General features: G+C 39.5%; 1 protein-coding gene and 1 pseudogene across 10 annotated transcripts in view; one reads left to right on the top strand and one right to left on the bottom strand.

The window, feature by feature from the left end:
• The window catches only part of tns1b (tensin 1b), a 476125-nt gene that overhangs the window by 56205 nt on the left and 396761 nt on the right, over positions 1 to 23159 (top strand). The window lies entirely within an intron of this gene.
• LOC132891362 (gastricsin-like) lies at positions 1010 to 21265 on the bottom strand (annotated as a pseudogene).

The following is a 23159-nucleotide window of genomic DNA, read 5'->3' as shown; positions in this document are numbered from 1 at the left end:
GGTGGCTCTAAATTGACCATAGGTGTGAATATTGCAATATAAAGTGCAATATCTTTCCTGCTCCCCCCCCCCCACACACACACACTTACCCTAACCCCACTTTCCCCCTTCCTCTCGTCCCCATATCTTATTCTTTTATATTTGTATATGTAAATACTTAATTTATTTTAATTTATCTAGAAGTTTTCTCTTTTTATCTGTAATGATGCTGCTGGAATCTTAATTTCCCTGAGGGAACCCTCCCAAAGGGATCAATAAAGTTTTATCTAATCTAATCTAATCTAATCTAATTGCTTGTTTGTCTCTGTGTCAGCCCTGTGACGATCTGGCGACTTGTCCAGGGTGTACCCTGCCTCTCGCCCACAGTCAGCTGGGATAGGCTCCAGCTTGCCTGCGACCCTGTACAGGATAAGCGGTTATGGATAATGGATGGATGGATGAATAATTGCCCCTTCTACTGCTACCTTAAAAATAATATTGTACACTTTTGTGAAACCTATTTGCAATATAGGGGAAGGGATTAATGGTTAGAGAAACAGCTTTGGGACCAAAATGTTGCTGGTTTGATTCCCTGGACCAGCAGAACTGGCTTCAGTGCCCTTGAGCAAAGCACCTAACCCCCAACCGCTCCGCCAAGAGTGGTGGTGTACCTTGTGTCTGATTAGCCAATGAAAAACTGAGGATGCAATTATCAGTTTGGGTCTTGAACCCACCTGACTGAATTTGCAATACCACCACTACTAATAATAATAATAATAAGCAAGGCAAAGTAAAAAAAAAATAAATAAATAGGGTGTTAATTTGAGTAGATTTAATTTCATTTAAACCCCCCCCCCAACAAAAAAAAAAAAAAGAGGAAACATGATTGGCCACAACATGGGAATGTTTTTGTAATAAATTAAGACAATGAACAAACCTTAGACATTTAACCAAAGCTGAGTTTATTCGTTTTTAATCATGAAATAACAGAATCATGATTTCACGATGCTTCGGATTATTTTGGATAAATCTATGCTAAGGTAGCAAATCCCACTCTGGCATTTCCTTGGTCAAACACAGAGTAGAACTGCCTAAGGAAGACATCACCCAGGATCCAGTAAGGATGACCATTTCGGTACTCCTCATGTGATGTCCGGATGCCACTCAGGCAGTTTGAGTTCGAATCTTGTTCCTGTTTAATTACAAAAAACAAACATATGTCAGTCTGCACTTTCAATACATATTATTAACTGTTATAGATCAGTTATGAGGCAGTTCCACTCTTACCTGAAGCACATATGCAGTACCCGGCAAATGCAGGTGAGCTCCGTTCATAACGAACGTCAGTGGGGGAAGGCTGCTCACTGAATTACAGTTGAACACATACTGCAAGCATAACACAGAGTAAACCTTATTTACAGACTGTTTTCTTTGTACTCTTAGCCTTTAACTTAGCTGTTAAAATGCTGTTTTTTTCTTTTCTTTTGCTATTAGCTTAAATAAAACAGGAAAGGAAAACTGTAACGCGACATAAATTCAAGGACCGTCCTAAAAAAACACATAGCCATGAATACGAACAGACTTATTCATAAATCGTACCAGTGAGCATTTACACAAGAAATTTTGTATTCACAAAAATCCTGCAAGTCCAGGAAAAAAAAACAAAACACTTTTGTATCTTATTCATACAAATTAATGCATATAAATTTATGTATAAGAAAACTACCTAATATAAACCTTCACCGATGGACTTCAAATCATATACTGTACTTATATCCTTGCTCCAAAGGAGGGGGGTATACTGGTTTACTTCTGTCTGTCCGTATCTCCGTTCGTCCGAAACACTCTTTTTCTCAGCAACCACAAATCATAGCCACTTGGTACCAAACTTCAGCTTAGGGTTCTATACTGTGTAGACCGTTTTCAGGTCTGTCGCACATCAACTTCCTTTTTACCGACTGAATGTATTTAAGAAACATATAGGGTGGATTTACAAAATTTCCATAACACTTTTCTCAGCAACTACAAATCATAATTGCTTGATTTTTGGTAGCAAGCTTCAGCTTGGGGTTCTATACTGTGTATACCGTTTTCAGGTCTGTCGCACGTCAACTTCCTATTTACCAACTGAATGTATTTACGAAACATATAGGGTGGATTTTGACGCTATTTCAAGAAGCAAAATGCTATTTCAAAATGAAAGTTTATCAGGATGCTGTTTGAAATCCCTGGGGAGAGACACTGTTCATTACTTACTCGTTTCAGGGTTCATTATTTGTCGAAGTCAACATTCATAATAAGTGTCCTGTTCCTTCGATTGCTTGCATTCTGATATAAGCGAGAGCGGGGGGATACGTAAGTGAGCAGTAGCTCACAGTTGATCTTGTTTGCAATGAGTTACCACGCTGTTATATGTGGATTAAACTCTTAAGTTTAAATAGCTTGTTGATTTCAACTGCACAATCAAATTTAAAGGGGAACTGAAGTCATTTTTAAAATTGCTTTATTTCTTAATTAACATGTTATTCAATTACGTTTTCGGTTTTAGTAACCTTATATCGTTGCTCGTATTGGTAACTAATTGCAATTAAATATTATACTTTTCGGCCTATTCGGTTTTTAGCCATATTGAATTTAGTTCGTTTGGTCCACGTCAGGCATCACTTATCCGCGCGATCTTCACAAAACTTGTGCAAGACTTCGAAACGTGAAGTATCAGCCAGGTGTCAGTGCCGCCATTTTGAAAACTGTTTTCCAAATGAAATATAGCACCAAAACGAGTTTAAATGACGATTACTGTCTACTTTTTTCAAACTTTCCTGATTGCTATCAAAACAAACAAAATTTCTGGCTTGATTACATCAGCATTTGAAAGAGGGCGTGCGTGTCTTTTGACAACGTTGGCAGATGTCGGTCACTTTGATTTCCACTGTACGTTTTACTTCCGTCCAACGATGTCTTGCACAGGTCTCAACGAATCTCGTTTACGGCCATTGTGTTGACAGATTGACTGATATACAGTATTACATAGCATATTTCAAACACTTATAACTTGCTATAGCAGTGACAAAATAGCTATCAAAAATGTATTCCTATATTTAATAAATTGAGATAAGTAGAATTTTGATAAGAAAAAAAATTGCCTTCAGTTCTCCTTTAATGAAAACTGTGTGATGCTGAGTCATTTAATATTAACCCCTTCAATGCCCTTGAACAAGTCACGTACGTCATGAAATCTTTTACCGCTGTTCCTGATGACATATGCTACCCATCATAAACACATCCTTTTATATACCTTACATGGCACATTACTTTTACTTCAAAGCAGCACATTACTGTGAGTTGGCCTAGTGGTTAGCGTGTCTGCCTCTGAATTGGGAGCTCACGAGTTCTATTCACGGTTGGGTTATACCAAAAGGCCATCATAAAAATGGTACCCAGTTACTTGGAATACATGGACCCTTGGTGTACATTGTGTTTTCAAGTACTAGTAATTCACGTTTATGGACAGGTTCTCATTGACAAAACCTGTTGTCTTGTTTTTGATTACTAAAGTTATTTTTACTCTACAACAGTGGTTTTTTTGTGATTTTTTTCTATACAAATATTAAAAATATTAAGTTCTGAACAAGTTAGATAAATATTATCAAAATATCCCAATTTTGACCTATTTTTGTCCTATATGCCCGGCACATTACAATTAATTATGGGTGGCAGCCAAGGGGTTAATTAAGAAGTTATATCATTAAGTACTGTATAAAATGAGGATGGGCAGCAATGGTGTGTAAGTCGGTTCTGTTTGCCACAGCATTTTTTTGTGAAACACTTTATTAAACTCACCACCACTAAATGACAAGTGAGCGGTGTGGTATGTCTCAAGCTGCAGTGAGCTCTATACTCCCTAGTGTGCTGCCTGCCATCATCAGCTGCTCCCTTATGTCATGTCCTCCTGCTTTTCCAACACACAATCAGGGAAAGTGCATTGGTCTGGGAGAGATTTCTGACCAAGGGTTGCCAAGACACTTGGAAGAAAATCAGCATTTCTGTAACTTCTGTAAGTCCAGCAGAAATATTTGGTTCGGTTTGGCTCCCGCAAACATTTACACACAACTTTACTAAAAGATTGCTAAATGAGGGCCAGGCCATTGTGAATAATTTTCTCATGTATTTATGCTCTCTAGATATTGTAGTTCTGAGTGCACTTCAGGAAGTAATGTAAAGCACTGGCATTAAGAGAACTCCACTCATATTTGGGATGTTTCGCAGTCAGGGTACCAAAGTGGATTATATGGAATGGATCAAGCATTACTGAAGTACAATAAGTACTTGTGAACTGAGGATTGGCTTTGCATGAAGCCAATAATTGCATAATTGGCACCTGCAAATTAGCCATTTGTTTGAATACATGCACATGCCAGCCTGACATACTCTTAAGTAACCCCATTTTTGACCATTTTTTTTCTGTTTCAACCTTATTTGGTCTAGTTTAAAGAGGTTGGCAATCCTAATATGAAGCTATCTTACAGCTCTTGAATAGTTTAGTTGGAGCCTCATTTCATACTTGAAGAATTATTGCCAACAAAGTTGACCACAAATGGGTACTGATAGGGTAACAAGGGAATATTTAATAAGGTAACTTGTCTGTCAAAATGTCCTCTTTGGTAATGTGGTCCTCATCTCATCTCATTATCTCTAGCCGCTTTATCCTTCTACAGGGTCGCAGGCAAGCTGGAGCCTATCCCAGCTGACTACGGGCGAAAGGCGGGGTACACCCTGGACAAGTCGCCAGGTCATCGCAGGGCTGACACAGAGACACAGACAACCATTCACACTCACATTCACACCTACGGTCAATTTAGAGTCACCGGTTGACCTAACCTGCATGTCTTTGGACTGTGGGGGAAACCGGAGCACCCGGAGGAAACCCACGCGGACACGGGGAGAACATGCAAACTCCACACAGAAAGGCCCTCGCCGGCCCCGGGGCTCGAACCCAGGACCTTCTTGCTGTGAGGCGACAGCGCTAACCACTACAGTAATGTGGTCCTTATTAAAGTAAAAAAAAAAAGCATTTCTTAGACAAGTAGCTTATGATTCTGAAAGTCCAGGTCCATATTAGTACTGGCACATAAGGTTACACACTTGGAAGAAGAAGAAGAAGAAGAAGAAGCCTTTATTTGTCACATGTACACTCAAGCACACTAGACCAGTGGCGAGGAGCTGAAAATAAAGGGCATACCCCTCCAGGTGGTAGAACAAAGCAGGACCTGTTTTATTTGAAGGGTATGGGTGTCTACTTCATAAAAAACATGGTTGTACAAAATTAATATTGTAACAACATATGGTCCTTATTTGCCGGACCACCTGCAAAATTCTGTATCGCTATACCAGAGGCATTTCCTCTGCAATGAATGCACATATTGATGTGTGGGCATCAATATACTGCATCATTTAGGTCCATGATATACTAATGCAACCTTTCTGGGCGTTTAATTTGATTTTCATCAATGTATGGGTGTATTAACCCCTTAGAATCCAAATATTTTTGAGTTTTTTTCAGGTTATTCGTTGAATATTTCAATTATAAATGATTAATTGTCAGGAAAATAAGGGAAAACTTATATCATTCTATAGTTTTAGATGTCTTATTCAAAAATACCAGTTTGAATTGTTCAGAATGGGTACAACACTACCAATTAACCCTTTGTTTGCGACTGCGCATAAACCCGGATTTAACGTTGAAATCACAATTTGAGAAAATGAAGCCGATATTTTCTCTATGGATGAGTTGTACATTACTAAGGAGAGAAATCATTATTTCAAAGATGCAAATGTAGTCTGAGACATGTTTTCAAGCAATTTAACCCCTTCCTAGCTAATACAGGTTGATCGGGTCATTGGTCATACAAAACATTGCCGACATCTTTGATCATGAAATTAGGTTTGCTAGCATAAGATATTTTTGAAAAGCACTATCTTACTAAACATCTGCTTCCTCTTCTATAAAAACCTGTTGATGTTTTTGGATTGAAACAATACACACATATTATTTGGATGGTGTGTACAACAATACGAAAACGAATAGAATATATTTTGTTCATTTTGTGCAGAACTGGGGAATCTTTTGTGCTGTTAATCCTGAACAGTTACTAGTAAATAATAGGCCTTCATTTCAATCAAACATCTCATCTCATTATCTCTAGCCGCTTTATCCTGTTCTACAGGGTCTCAGGCAAGCTGGAGCCTATCCCAGCTGACTACGGGCGAAAGGCGGGGTACACCCTGGACAAGTCGCCAGGTCGTCACAGGGCTGACACATAGACACAGACAACCATTCACACCTACGGTCAATTTAGAGTCACCAGTTAACCTAACCTGCATGTCTTTGGACTGTGGGGGAAACCGGAGCAAACCCACACGGACACGGGAAGAACATGCAAACTCCACACAGAAAGGCCCTCGCCGGCCACGGGGCTCGAACCCGGACCTTCTTGCTGTGAGGCGACAGCGCTAACCACTACACCACCGTGCCGCCTTCGATCAAACATGACTTTCAATAATTATAACCCTTTTTATTCTCAGGTTGAAATCTAGTTCACTCATTATGTCAAGGGGTGGTCAAGTAGAGATTCATGTAGAAAATGCCATGCTGTACGTCATTCACATCTCTGCCAATGTCTCCTGATCATGGGGGACATTCGGACAGGAAACACACTCACAAATGTCAATGCAGAAGAGCCCTGCCGACACACAAACACACTTGGTACCTTCTGAGCAGTTACTGTCCGTACAATAGAGGTGAGTGATATCACGGACTTCGGCTGGTGCTGATTCTTTCGTGTACAGAACCTGATGTAATCCTGGGATAGTGGCCAGACTGAGGTTTGGTGGCCACAGCAATTACATAATCCAGCGTTGGCTGCCCATAGAAACACAGAGTTCCATTCATTGTACATGAAGCCATGTGCTGCTTAGGACTGTTCAGCATGCAGCATGCAGTAATTAAGATGGCCATAGGCCTTCCTCCCACAACTCTTACCTTAGTTGGAATGAGAATTAGGTTCAAATTACAGAAAACTTTGGCCATACAGAATTTTGCAGATGGTCCGGCAAATAAGGGGTTAATCCATATGTTGTTACAATATTAATTTTGTACAACCATGTTTTTCATGAAGTAGACACCCATACCCTTCAAATAAAATAGGTCCCGCTTTGTTCTGCCACCTGGAGGGGGGCTTTTCAAGGGTTGGCTGCTGCACTACACAGTGAAATTCCTCCTCTGCATTTAACCCATCTGAAGCAGTGAACACACACACACACACAGAGCAGTGGGCAGCTATACTACAGCACCCAGGGAGCAGTTCGGGGTTAGGTGCCTTGCTGAAGGGCACTTCAGCCATTCCTGCTGGTCCAGGGAATCAAACCAGCAACCTTTTGGTCCCAAAGCTGCTTCTCCCACCATTAGGCCATGGCTTCCCCAAAATATCTTTTTTTTCTTCACATTATGTGGACTCAGATGTGAAAAGACAAACTGGTGGCTCTGTTATGCTGGCATGGTTTGGGCTCACTCCCCCCCCCTACAGTGAAGCATTACTGTAAATCAATACAAGGTGAACACACACACACACACACACACACACACACACACGAGCAATTAGCACATACACATCCCCAGAGCCATGGGCAGCTATGCTACAGCAGCCAGGGAGCAGTTGGGGGTTAGGTGCCTTGCTCAAGGGCACTTCAGCCCAGGGCCGCCCCATGTTAACGTAACTGCATGTCTTTAGGGGAAACTGGAATAAACCTATTGTACACAGACATGGGGAGAACATGCAAACTCCACACAGAAAGGCCCCCGTTGGCCACTGGGTTCGAACCCAGATCCTTCTTGCTGTGAAGCAACAGTGCTAGCTACTACACCACTTAGCTTCTTAAAATGAGCTACAGTGGTTTCCAACAACAACAAAAAAAGATGTTTGTCTGTCAAAAATGGTCCTCTCCGGAAATCCAAGTTCTCAGTATAGAATATAAACCAAGATACAACTTTACTTATGTAACCCACAGGTCTAAAACACTGGGAACTTAAATGGCACAGTCAAGGGCCTCATTTAGTTCACAAACTGTGCCAAAAAAATTGAACTTGATTTTTTTATGTTAGTGACACAAACTTGTGTACCCTGACTGTGAAACACCCCATTCACTGCCTACAGGTCAATGCTGGCTAACACCTTCCTAGGATAAACACAAGAGATAAATAATAATAAAAACCTAACACCTAAAATGCATGACATGATGAAAATGGGCTTACATTGCCATAGCTGTCTTGTTGGGCTCCCAGCATTTGATGGAGAGAGTCGACATACTGTGGTGGGCACAGCAGCAGTGACGTTCCTGTGTCTGTAATAGCAGTACATCCATCTTGACACCATCCTGTTGACTGGTGATTCACTTCAAAACTAACAAAAAGGAAAGAGGTTAATCAAACAGCTATAGTTTAATTTACTTTTCTCTGCGATTATTTTCAGAACTCTGAAATGTCAAAACAGTTGTATGCAGCTGAAAGTGCTTTACAAACAAAAAAGCAGCATAATGGAGGAAGATGAAAATATAGGAAATACAATTGTAGCTGAAATCCATTCCCACACTCAGTTAACTTCTTTTTTTTTATTTTTATTGAGAATGTTATCCCACTGTACAAGACACAGATTAGTTTCTCAGAAGACACTAGACACCTACCCATCAAAGACCAGTTGCCAGTGGCTGTCTTGTTGTACAGGAACCCAGTTGATCTGACCTTGGTAGTGGGAGGGATCAACTCCACCAAACACGACCTCACTTCCACTTTCAGAGTCCCTGTTTAGCAATTTCATTAGCTGTGTTACTAGCAAATACATCTTGGTATATGTCATTTCCATCAATATCAATAAATTGTTCAGTGGAATTGTGTTCAACCTGTCTATTTGATCCATTTTTATTTTTATCGCCCACTGGCCGAAAGGCCCAAAGAAGGATTATGTCATGGCGATGTCTGTCCGTCCTTCCCGGGAAGGGTGGTCACATTCTGAAATCAACTCCTCTCACAATTTTTGAAGGAATTTCAAAAAACTTGGCAGGATTCTTTGTTATATGTCGGTAATAAGCATATTCTAACTTCGTTAAATTCGGTCACATTTTACCAGAGTTACAGCCCTTGATTAACAAAATTATAATTTGACAATTTCATGAGTGTGTTTTCCTTCTGAAATCAACTCTTCTCGCAATTTGTGGAGAAATTTCACGAAACTTGGCAAAAGGCATTGTTATATGTCGGTAGTACATATATTGTAATTTTGTTAAATTCGGTCGCATTTTACCAGAGTTACAGCCCTTGATTAACAACCTTGTACTTTCACAATTTCATGAAGGTGTGTTTGCCTTCTGACATCAACTCCTCTCACAATTTTTGGACAAATTTCTCGAAGCTTGACAGAAGGCCTTGTTATATGACGGTAATACGCAGATTGCGATTTAATTTCATTTGTGAAAATTTTCCCAGAGTTTTGACCCTTGATTAAATAACTTGTACTTTGACAATTGCCTGAGGGTTTACATTCTTCTGAAATCAACTCCTCTCACAATTTGTGGAGGAATTTCACCAAACTCGGCAAAAGGCTTTGTTATATGACAGTTATATGCAGATTGAAATTTCGTTTAATTTGGGCAAATTTTCCTAGAGTTATGCCCTCGATTATTAACAAACTTGTACTTTGGCAATTTCATCAAGGTGCGCTTGCTTTCTGAAATCAACTTCCCTCACAATATTTTTCCCCTGCTGGCCAAAAGGCCCGAAGGGGGATTATGTCGTGGCGATGTCCGTCCATCTGGGAAGGGTGCTCACCTTCTGAAATCAACTCCTCTCACAATTTATGGAGGAATTTCATGAAACTTGACAGGATTCTTTGTTATATGTCGGTAATACGCATATTGTAATTTCGTTCAATTCAGTCGCATTTTACTAGAGTTATGGCACAGTTGCCGGCGGGGGATATTGTGTTCTCAGAGCACTCTTGTACACTGTGGAGTTCAAGAGTTCATTTATAGTTCAGTACGGGTCTTAAAATGTCTCAGCTTGTGCATATTTGAGTTTAATTTAAAGTAAAAATGTAGACTATTGATGGACTAGAATCAGGAATGAAGCAAGAATGTGTAATGATTGAAGGATTAAGATGAAAAACATTTTCACAAATAGCACAATTTTGTTGGTTTAGTGGTTTGTGCCACATGATCACCTTTTTACCTGCTTAAGTAAAAAGCAAAGATTGGCTCCTCAATAACACCTTCTTGGATCATGGTGTCCACAATGGTGTGGTAACTAGACGGCCTGAAGGCCAGACCCATGAGTCCATCATGCAGTGGCCCTGCAAAATTATCACCAGGCTCTACAGTGCTTAAACCGAACAGCTGGTTTGTGACAGTCAACTGACCCATCTGCAGGAAATTTAAGAAGTTAGAGCACATTGAATATGAAGTAGGAAATGTGTATCAAAGTACAATTGCTGTAAAGTGTATATGGGTCCGTCTCAGAAACTGGTCTCTCATTTGGGACATTATGGTCAAAAAATACATTTTCTAATTTTACTATTTTTTTTTTGCATTTACCTAACACTCAATGTTTCTTTTGTCATGTTTAATAAGAATAAAGATAGCATCTTGCTTTATCTGGCCTCCACTGTGGACAATTTTTTTTATTACAATTCAAATGCTTTTGTAAAATTGATTTACATATAAAATAACTCCATCATGAAGAATTAAAGCCCCTCCTTCACAGATGAATGAAAATATTGAATAAATTTCCTCTTTTTGATTGCTTGGGTTAAAAATGCCAAGCTATGATGACTGAATTGATTATTCACTTCAGTATGAATAATATGATACATTTTGGGTATTTGATAAGGTGAAATAGGACACAATGGAAAAATCAAGAACACACTGGAAAGATGAGAATAACGGCGGTGGTAAAAGAACAGCGACTGTACCGGCTGAAGGTCGCGCGGGTCTCTGCTGCGGCGCGCAAGCAACGGGACATCACTACCGCGCCGGACGGGGCGGGGGCGGGGCAAAATGACTGGCCGTAGATTCTATCAAAAGTTCGATCTAAATTGACCATGGTTGCAAAATATTGGCCAAAAATACGCAAACACTACAAAATATGAAAGTAAGATGAAAAAGAAACACTTTATTGCCTTATACTGCAAGACTAAAACAAAATAAAACTGTCAAAACTCACCTTTTCAGCGATAACATCCGAACAGATCACTCGTGTAACAGAAAGACCGCAAATGGAAGCAAGATCAACTTCTAACTGTTGGAGTGGAAAATTCCATTCTACACATGCAAATTGTTAATGTGTGTCCTTCCCCGCACACAAATAACACGCTACGGTAAAAAATAGACCACGACTCGTTTTATAGCTCAGAAATTCATACAAGACCAGCTACCATCGTAACATATTCTGTAAGGAACATATTCTATACCGAACTTTCAGCTTTCGTTTTAAAAAATCAAAATCGTAGATTTATAACAGTTTTTATATGGTGTAGTGATTTTAAGTACTTTTGGTGAGGTAGTGACCTCGACCCTGAGGCTTTCCGTTTAGATCAAAACACACGATCGTATTGGTTTTGGGTTTGCGGAAAATGGAGTTACAACGGTGATCAAATATTTTGCATGATGTTTTATTACGGTTATGATTATTCTGTGAGTGCACCAATCCTTAGATGTATAAAGTTACAACTTAAAATACAATTAGTGATAACTGTAGACTTTTCAGTGGACTACAACCTTTTTAAGGGAACGCAATGTAGTCGACCATTTATCATGTCCCAGATCAAGCTGTCATTTTTCCACAAATTTGCAGAATTTTTGCCAAATTCTGAATAGAGTATTCACATCAAAGATTTAGTTTTATCTGTATTATTTCTTTCATCATTTTATTTCAAATTAAAGCCAACATCATCATTCAAAACCGTATAGTTTATTGACTGTGAGTAAATTTAGTGGGGTCCCCCCACAGTACCCACTTTCTGAGACGGACCCATATATGTAACTTGAGTATTTATTTTCATCTAATATTTTTTACTTTTTTAAAACTGATTTCAAAAGGAAAATCTGCTTTCTGCTGACTACATTTTCAAACAACACCTTTCTCTCTAATCATATATTTATAATGTCATAACATGACAATTTTAGCATTAAGGAGTGGATCTAAATCTCAACTTTAGCATATGTGACAGTGAAAATGAGACCCAGTACCAATCACTGTGTTCTATTTGTCTCAACATACACTTTGCACTTATCAAGGAAGTTTGCCTTGTGACAGCTAGCTGTTAGTATTCAGCAAAGTTTAAAAGATTGCCAGAGAAAGCTAACATTTAGGCACAAACCTATGATCATTAACTGAAATCCAAGTGTGATTCAAGCTAAACGTCTTTTGTGATTCTTTCTGATACTTTTACTTTCAAACTTTAAGTGAATTTAAAAGTGTTGCAGCAAGGGACAAGTGGCTGCTATGGGAAGAGGAGTCGCTGAGAAGGAGCGGGTAATTGAGGTTTTTCACCCACGTGACCAAGTCATGTGAGGCTGCCATTTTGGACGTCACGGCTTGAATCAGTTTGAATGCGAGGAAGGCGACAAAAGAAAAACATAAAAGAAAAAGGAGCGAGATGCAGAAAACACCTTCACTATCCAGCGACGTAGGGCATTTACAGGGCGAGCAGAGGGAGAGGTATTTGCAAAAATTGAGGTTAGCAGGCTTAGAGAACGACGTTTACCTGCTTCCACCAGGATCGTTCACTGACGTACGGAAGTACACGAAGCCCTCGTCTTTACCTGACTTCGGCCCACATGATCTGTATACCTATGTCGTTAAAAACCCATCGCCATACACAGGTATTGATCTGAAAGTGTATAAGGGTTTGGATGCCTACAAATATTTTGTGTCAGGCTGGGTAACATGCCTACATCAGCGGGTCGTCCCTGGAGCCGGTGGTCGCCATCTTATTACAGCTAAGGTTTGTTCACATTTTCATTTACTTTCGGTCCTCAGGATAAACAAAATGTTATTAAATGTCATTGAAATAACTTCTTAGTCTGTTGAGACATGGCCCGTTATAAATTTGCTGTTACCAGGCAATGACCAAGAACTGTATTATTAGGGTCGGTGTAGTTGTAGCAGTGTACTAACAGCTAGCTGTTAGCACTAGCTAATGTCAACAACATAGTAGCTAGTATGTTACTGTAGCAATGTTTACGTTCAGTCATTTGGATGACTGTTAAAACCTTTCAGTCTCAAGTTTTTCCTTTACTGGATTTACTAGTTTACTGAGCTAGCGCGCTCGGGCAAGCTGGGAGCTAGCGCGCTCGGGCAAGTTGGGAGCTAGCACATGCCGGCGCCGGAGCGCGCTAGCGCCAGCCTGCCCAAGCGCGCTAGCTCCCAGCTTGCCCGAGCGCGCTAGCTCCCAGCTTGCCCGTGCGCGCTAGCTCAGTAAACTAGTAAATACAGTAAAGGAAAAACTTGAGACTGAAAGGTTTTAACAGTCATCCAAATGACTGAACGTAAACATTGCTACAGTAACATACTAGCTACTATGTTGTTGACATTAGCTAGCTTGACCTTCAAAATGGCGGACACCGGGGCGTCACGTGACCCTGTGACGTCAGGTGAAAAACCTCAATAAGCGGGTGGTTACACTTGTGCATGGTTAATCATGAAGTGTATTTAAAGACTGTTTGTTTTGCAGTGAGTATTGACCCTGTGAGAGCGCATCAGCGTAGGCTGAGCTGATCTTGACTGTGACTGGCAAAAATTGTACCTTTTTTTTCATTATCTCATTATCTCTAGCCGCTTTATCCTGTTCTACAGGGTCACAGGCAAGCTGGAGCCTATCCCAGCTGACTAAGGGCGAAAGGCGGGGTACACCCTGGACAAGTCGCCAGGTCATCACAGGGCTGACACATAGACACAGACAACCATTCACACTCACATTCACACCTACGGTCAATTTAGAGTCACCAGTTAACCTAACCTGCATGTCTTTGGACTGTGGGGGAAACCGGAGCACCCGGAGGAAACCCATGCGGACACGGGGAGAACATGCAAACTCCACACAGAAAGGCCCTCGCCGGCCACGGGGCTCGAACCCGGACCTTCTTGCTGTGAGGCGACAGCGCTAACCACTACACCACCGTGCCGCCCCCTTTTTTTTAATAAATGTAATTTAGTGGTTGTTTACTGCTTCATTAAATGCTTCATTAAAAACGACCATTTAAAAAGTCTCTCCAAAGTATGCCTCTTGTGTGCTTGTTTTTTTAAATGCCTTCCAGGTATTTACAAAGTGTTTATATTTTTCAACTTTAAAGCTAGACTGCCTTTCAGATTTTTCAAGTGTAGGTCATAAAAAGAATTTTCCCTGACACCAAGTTATTTTTGTTTAGTGGACTGAAAGCTACTGAATTTGAATCACAGACTTCCAATTTTATGAGGCTTTTTAAAAATAGAACAATTAGGGCCATGTGGCCCTAAATTATCTGCTATTTTTTCCTGCTTCACCATGACCCAATTCAAGATACTCCATCATGTATGACATGGTGGGCTTTCCCCGTTCGCGCAAGGCATTGTGGGATACAAATTTGAAACAGGAGAGAAAAATGGAGGACGTGAGTGTGCAAATGAAACGTGAATGAATGACTACAGTAACAGAAAGCGAGAAGAAAATACGTTATGTTATATGTGAAGGAAAGGAAACGCAGGACCAAACTAATAAACATTGGCGGTCACCGAGCACCTCGGTGTGATCAGCTGTTCGTTTAGCGAAAGAATGATGGAACTGTCAGTGTACGGTCAAAGTAAACCTGTAGATGGCAGTAATGCAACACTATGGATGCCAGCTGCCGTAAAACCCAAAAGAAGAAGATAAACCTGCGCATGCACACACACACAGACTTGCTCTGTCTTCTTGACTGCGCAAAGCGAGCGAGTTCATGCACATTATTTGCTCGTGAATCCCCTCAAATTAAATAACTTCCCAGCCACAGAACAGAATGGCCTGCTTTTTTCTGAGATATTACAGAAATAAACATGTATCACAATGACCAAATTTCAGAGGGAACTAAATGTCATCGATTTTATGAAATCGAAAGGCTGTCTAGCTTTAAGGTGAGTGAGGAGTAATTGCACTTTTACCAGAGAAAAGAATCTGAGTACTTTTACTATCTCAGATAATTGAGTGAGTCCGATGTGACTACAGCCTTGCATAAATAGCAGAAAATCAAGAAAATCAATACAGAGAACAGTCAGTAATTAATAGTTGATAAAGTATCTATCTATCTATCTATCTATCTATCTATCTATCTATCTATCTATCTATCTATCTATCTATCTATCTATCTATCTATCTAAATCTGTCGCAATGGAATCAGTTTATTATTCAACTGTTAGAGCAGACATACTGTGACTGTGTCATTGCCAAGGAACCCCTGGACACTTCCTGTTCCATACGTGATTGAAAATGGTTGTTGATTGCTGTTAAACGTGGAAGACTTGCTTGGGTCAAATAGAGGATGATTGCCTGGAAAACAAATGGAGAAATCACAGATGGTTAAAGGCACTGCAGATATAACCTAAACAAGAATGGGCTGTAACAAAAGCATTAGAATAAAAAATGATTTGACTTTCTTTTTTACAACCCCGATTACAAAAAAGTTGGGACAAAGTACAAATTGTAAATAAAAACGGAATGCAATGATGTGGAAGTTTCAAAATTCCATATTTTATTCAGAATAGAACATAGATGACATATCAAATGTTTAACCTGAGAAAATGTATCATTTAAAGAGAAAAATTAGGTGATTTTAAATTTCATGACAACAACACATCTCAAAAAAGTTGGGACAAGGCCATGTTTACCACTGTGAGACATCCCCTTTTCTCTTTACAACAGTCTGTAAATGTCTGGGGAGTGAGGAGACAAGTTGCTCAAGTTTAGGGATAGGAATGTTAACCCATTCTTGTCTAATGTAGGATTCTAGTTGCTCAACTGTCTTAGGTCTTTTTTGTCGTATCTTCCGTTTTATGATGCGCCAAATGTTTTCTATGGGTGAAAGATCTGGACTGCAGGCTGGCCAGTTCAGTACCCGGACCCTTCTTCTACGCAGCCATGATGCTGTAATTGATGCAGTATGTGGTTTGGCATTGTCATGTTAGAAAATGCAAGGTCTTCCCTGAAAGAGATGTCGTCTGGATGGGAGCATATGTTGCTCTAGAACCTGGATATACCTTTCAGCATTGATGGTGTCTTTCCAGATGTGTAAGCTGCCCATGCCACACGCACTAATGCAACCCCATACCATCAGAGATGCAGGCTTCTGAACTGAGCGCTGATAACAACTTGGGTCGTCCTTCTCCTCTTTAGACCGAATGACACGGCGTCCCTGATTTCCATAAAGAACTTCAAATTTTGATTCGTCTGACCACAGAACAGTTTTCCACTTTGCCACAGTCCATTTTAAATGAGCCTTGGCCCAGAGAAGACGTCTGCGCTTCTGGATCATGTTTAGATACGCCTTCTTCTTTGAACTATAGAGTTTTAGCTGGCAACGGCGGATGGCACGGTGAATTGTGTTCACAGATAATGTTCTCTGGAACTATTCCTGAGCCCATTTTGTGATTTCCAATACAGAAGCATGCCTGTATGTGATGCAGTGCCGTCTAAGGGCCCGAAGATCACGGGCACCCAGTATGGTTTTCCGGCCTTGACCCTTACGCACAGAGATTCTTCCAGATTCTCTGAATCTTTTGATGATATTATGCACTGTAGATGATGATATGTTCAAACTCTTTGCAATTTTACACTGTCGAACTCCTTTCTGATATTGCTCCACTATTTGTCGGCGCAGAATTAGGGGGATTGGTGATCCTCTTCCCATCTTTACTTCTGAGAGCCGCTGCCACTCCAAGATGCTCTTTTTATACCCAGTCATGTTAATGACCTTTTGCCAATTGACCTAATGAGTTGCAATTTGGTCCTCCAGCTGTTCCTTTTTTGTACTTTTAACTTTTCCAGCCTCTTATTGCCCCTGTCCCAACTTTTTGAGATGTGTTGCTGTCATGAAATTTCAAATGAGCCAATATTTGGCATGAAATTTCAAAATGTCTCACTTTTGACATTTGATATGTTGTCTATGTTCTATTATGAATACAATATCAGTTTTTGAGATTTGTAAATTATTGCATTCTGTTTTTATTTACAATTTGTACTTTGTCCCAACTGTTTTGGAATCGGGGTTGTAAGACTAGGCCATAAAATCAAGGCTGGCTGATATGACAAACCTCAGCTATACTACAGTGGTGTTGAATTCTTGATTCTGATTGGTCAGAAAGTGTTGATTAATTTTCTAGAACAGCAGTTTTGACTGTAGTTCTGGCCTCAAGGCACAGTGACTCACAGGTTTACATTAATGCACTTGTTCGTATATGCTATTGTTTTGATAACAACAACTTACACAATGATCTACTGTATCTGGCAGATGCTCCACAGAAACTGAATTGACAAAGTGTAACTATTGAAATTTAGAAGATTTCTGTGAGGAGCTGTTGAGTTGTTTTTTTTTCTTTTTAAATCACACCATCCCATCATTTATTATTTTCCTATAATAACATTCCTTTGATTTTTTTTGCATATAAAGGCAATTAATTGATGATTTATTGATGATGATGTAAATATTGATGAAAATATCACATATTTACGTGAATGACCTGACCCCGCAGGTAGCTTGTGTAAATCTAGGCAAGGCAGGTAAATTGAGGGGAAAAAAAACTGCTTTAATAACAAATATTTGGAAAGTAGAAAAAAAATGAAAATATGTTCTCATCTTTGACTAAAGAAAAACATTATCTTTTCATTTACAGACACTCAGAAAAATTACAAGAGTGAACTCAAGAAATGAGAAGATAAATTATGCACCATTAAATTTTATTTTAGAGATAATGGTTTCTAAGTCAAGATAATCATCTTCAGTTTCTAAGACTTGAAATGTTAATGCGTGAATTTCCTTCTTGAATTTAATTTTAGATAAATTGCGTAGCTTGGTTGGTATCTCATTCCTACGGCAGAGCAATAGGGCCAGGGTTTTATATTTTATTTGGAAACTTCTGAGAAAAAAAAACTCAGAATTTTTGAGATTAAAGTCAAAATTTTCAAGGAAAAGAGTCAAAAGTTTCGAGAAAAAAGTCGAATTTTTCGAGAAAAAAGTCAGAACTTTCGAGAAAAAAGTCAAAATTTTTGAGAAAAAAATCTCGAAAATTCTGAGGTTTTTTTCTCAGAAATTTAAAAAAATATATGTATTTCTTAGTGGAACTATCGCTCTTCCATACATTCCAGAACTTGGCTCCAACTATTGAAAAAAATTTCTTTTGACTTTCAAGTTTAGACCGTTTTTTGTAAAAATTTCGAGAGGATGAAGATCTAGTATTGTATCGATGAACTCTCGCTGTAGAAAGAAATAGATCTTGCAGATTTGGAGGAACTAAATTATTTATTTATTTATTTTTAGATGTTGAGTTAACATTTTTGGAAGGAGTCTTAAAACAGGAGTGTCACCACTTTGTAAGGCTGTTTTTAGACATGGGAAAGTCTTCATGAAGGAAGCCTTTTTAGTTTCTTGGTAAAATGACAATCAGGTTTTTTGTTTTTTTTGTTTTTTTTAGTAACTTCAGGAGAAAAAAAGAATGGTCTGGGAACTGAATGTGTGTCTGTAGCTACTATAACATGCACATTAAACATGGGGAAGCCATCGCCTAATGCTTAGAGAAGCAGCTTTGGGACCAAAAGGTCACCAGTTTGATTCCCTGGACCAGCAGGAATGGCTGAAATGCCCTTGAGCAAGGCACCTCACCCCAGGCTGCTCTGGGTATGTTGTAGGTTGCTGTAGATAAGAGCATCTGCTAAATGCCATTAATGTAATGTTAACAGGAACTAGCTTGTTTCATGAAACAGCAAATGTAATAATAAATTTATGTTGTGTGGTTCTTTACTTAAAGCTAGATTGCCTTTCGATTTCATAAAATCAGTGAAATTTGGTTCCCTCTGAAATTTGGTCGTTGTTTATTTCTGTAATATCTAAAAAAAAATGCAGGCCATTCTGTTCTGTGGCTGGGAAGTTATTTAATTTGAGGGGATTCTCTAGCAAATAATGTGCATGAAATCACTCGCTTCGCGCAGTCAAGCAGACAGAGGAAGTCTGTTTGTGTGCGCATGCGCAGGTTTACCTAATCTTCTTTTGGGTTTTACGGCAGCTGGCATCCACAGTATTGCATTACCGCCATCTACAGGTTTACCTCTGACCGTGCTCTGACAGTTACATCGTTCTGTCGCTAAACGAACAGCTGATCACACCGAGGTGCTCGCTGACCGCCGATATTTATTAGTTTGGTCCTGTTTTTCCTTTCCTTCGTATATAACATAACGTCTTTTCTTCTTGCTTTCCGTTACTGTAGTCGGTCATTCACATTTCATTCTCACACTCATGTCCTCCATTTTTGTTTCCTGTTTTAAATTTGTATCCCACACTGCTTTGCGTAAACGGGGAAAGCCCACCATGTGATGCATGACGTACCGTAGTATCTTGAATTGGATCATGACCCTAAATTCATTAATTGTTCTATTTAAAAAATCTAATAAAATTGGAAGTCTGTGATTCAAATTCAGTAGCTTTCGGTCCACTAAACAAAAATAATTGGGTGTCAGGGAAAATTCTTTTTACGACCTACACTTGAAAAATCTTAAAGGCAGTCTACCTTTAATTTAAAAAAAAAAATTGCTGGCAATTTGCTGTGGTGTAAGATGAATTAAGCCCTTTAGCATGAGCTGTTAATGGAAAAAGGATCAACTCTGTATAGCTTCATTTTCTATTTGTATGTCCATTTTTATGTATAATTCTTAGAACTCAGTATACGACTTCGAGCAAAGTGTTTATAATATATTGATTGTTACGGGATGAAAATGCAAGTATATTGAGGTTCTTCAGTGTGTATAGTACTCACTGCAGGCAGGACTTCTGCAGTAGACAGAGTTGACCCACAGAGTGCTGGAACCGGTGTCAAAGTGGACGTAGAAGTACTGTGGAGGGGTTCCAATACCAATCTTTCCAAAATAAGCCATCTGGAAATTACAGAGATATGGATTGTTAGCCTGTCTAGCCTTACATAAAATACACATCCAGGCACCTCTTTATGAACATCGCTCGTAAAATGTAAGAATAATGTGTAAGTTAGCCCTGTCGTAATCATTACATAATCATGATTATTTACACAGATTGGGACTGAGGAAACTGTGATTAAGTTTCCGTTTAAATATATGCAGTTCATGAAACAGAAAGCTTTGGCAAATATTAGGTTTATTTTAAATCTACTGATTGATGTAACTAAATTCTTGCACCATCATTTAATCATTAGTCTTGCCTCAATCAGTGAAAATTTTTGTTATGCAATAGAACCCAGAAATATTTAGTGGAGTTGCGGCTTAGAATAGTACAACATTATTTCCAGAGTTTCTGCTGTAGTACATTACAGTGACCGCTTTGTGTATTGCAGTAATTCCAATGGTTTTATACAGTATACTGTGTTTGAATTTGTATTTATACAGTATGCTGTATGAGCCATGTACTGTATTCCATTTGCAATTTTCCAATATAAAAAGCAGACTTTCAATTACTTGTGTATTATTAAATACTTTATGTGCGTGACATTACGTTTGTATTATACCTATAAGAGCAGCAGAATCAAGAGGAAAAGAAAAATAGCCAACATTTTATAACAATAATTATAAACTGTACAATGAAGACATCTTTACTGTATAATTGTCATATTTCTGTAGAAAGTAGGTTTACATCATATTGGTTGATCAGGCTCTCGGCGTAACCTTGCTGAGAGCTATACTGTGAGGACTTCAATACTTCCTCGAGGAGCCCCCTTTCCTTCATTATGGTCTTCTTCTTAACAAGAGGAACTCTGCAGACAACATGTTCAGAATAACATCATGAATCTGATCTAATAAAAGTCTACGCTCTTATTTCATTTTCTGAAAATGATGTCGATTCTGTTCCCCAATAATCCCCCTTGACCCTCTTTCTTTTACCTTACGAGTCCCTCAGTAAGAGCCAGACAGAGCAGAACGAGTATCAGACACCTCATCATGCTTCCACAGATTTCTTTTCCTCACACACACACACACCAGCCACCGGAATTGAACATTTATAACCTGACTTTATCTCACAGTAATGACCCACATGAGCACTTTGAGTTCAACAAAAAAAGCATTGCTGTAATAACTGGACTTGAACACGTGCCAGATTTGATGTTGTCTTTATCAGTTAAGTCTTTTGAGCTGAGATTATGTCAAGTGATATTATATAATTATGATAAAGCCAATCTCAAATGTCTTAAAAATGCAACAGTCAGTGGGAATTATTATCTTAAAGATTACCTTTATTTTTGATGTCAGTGAATGCCATTTACAGTTCAGTTTTATCCACGTCCTTGGTGTTCTGAGAAAACAAACATAAAGTCAGAGCTGGGTTTATTTTCCTAGGGCCATATTCAGAGTTGAGCGATGCGTGCATAGTGAGGATTTAATACTCAGGTTGCACACAACAATATTCAGACCTCAGATATGATTTAACTCTGGACTTAAGTGCTACTCAGAGGTTGCACAAGAGTTACACGTTCAGTGAAACAAAAGCACGGCTCAGTTATGTGTAATTCTAACTTGGACTTAAATATTGTCTCTCGCATGATTTTGGATTGAAAGTATGGTGCCGCTAGCATATAGTTTTATATAACCACAACACCATGCTGAAATGTAGGCTTTGGGATGTAAACACAGTAAAAAAAAAACAAACAAAAAACAAACTACAATTCCAATCAAAGACAATATGAAATACATAAATAAGACATTATGAACTCATAATAACAAGGAGTAATTAATATTATCAGTTTAATTTTTCCGGGTGGGACGGTGGTGTAGTGGTTAGCGCTGTCGCCTCACAGCAAGAAAGTTCTGGGTTCGAGCCCAGTGGCTGACGGGGGCCTTTCTGTGTGGAGTTTGTATGTTCTCCCTGTGTCTGTGTGGGTTTCCTCCGGCTTCCCCCACAGTCCAAAGACATGCAGGTTAGGTTAACTGGTGACTCTAAATTGACCGTAGGTGTGAATGTGAGTGTGAATGGTTGTCTGTGTCTATGTGTCAGCCCTGTGATGACCTGGCGACTTGTCCAGGGTGTACCCCGCCTTTCGCCCGTAGTCAGCTGGGATAGGCTCCAGCTTGCCTGCGACCCTGTAGAAGGATAGACCCCTTCGCATGTTTGTAAACAAACCGACCGTTGCCAGGATGCGCGCGCAGCCTGGACCCAGAAACAATGGCGCTGCCCATAGACCGGCATTATGAGCTGTCAGATTATGCCAAGCAATTGTCGTTACAAGATCGAGAATGCTACATAAATAAGTTAACTCTAACAAGTGGACATCGCCTACCGGATCCGCATTTAATTAAAGAGTGGACGGACGATGTTAGTAAGTTCCCTGGTATACAATGGCCAGATATATACTCGTACCTTATTGACAAGACTTCAGTGTACACCCACGAAAAACTTCGTGCCTACAAGTCTTTAGACGCATAGGATCATGTTATGTGCGGGCATGTACAACTTGATTAACAATGGGACATTCATATTCATTTTGTTTTAATCAAATTATGCCAGTGATGTGATGGCAATGTGGCTTTAGCTACAACAGCAAATCCCAACACTAAACAGCAATTTGCAGGAGGTAATGGCATGAAAGGAATGATAGTGTAAAGAGTGCAGCTAAGAGAAATCAGAGCTGCGTAAAAAGCGAGAGGCAGAGAGCAGAAATGAAACTGAACGGGGCGGGAGCTAGGTTAGAGCAGTCAGCGTAAGTTGGCATTTAGAGTGAGGGCACACAATTTTACCTTTCCATCCTTGCTTTAAAATTGTGATTTTCGGCAGACACAAATAATGATGGCACAAAATCTGGACTGCTTGAGTCAAGCGAGACCTCTCCTACAAACAAAACTGCATGCAAAGCTAAGTTAACATGCTAACAATATTCATTACACTGTGTAACTATGACC

Source organism: Neoarius graeffei, chromosome 9, assembly GCF_027579695.1.
Source record: "Neoarius graeffei isolate fNeoGra1 chromosome 9, fNeoGra1.pri, whole genome shotgun sequence".
NCBI lineage: Eukaryota > Metazoa > Chordata > Actinopteri > Siluriformes > Ariidae > Neoarius > Neoarius graeffei.
The sequence above is the reverse complement of the archived record's forward strand: the minus strand, read 5'-3'. Positions and strand labels throughout refer to the sequence as shown.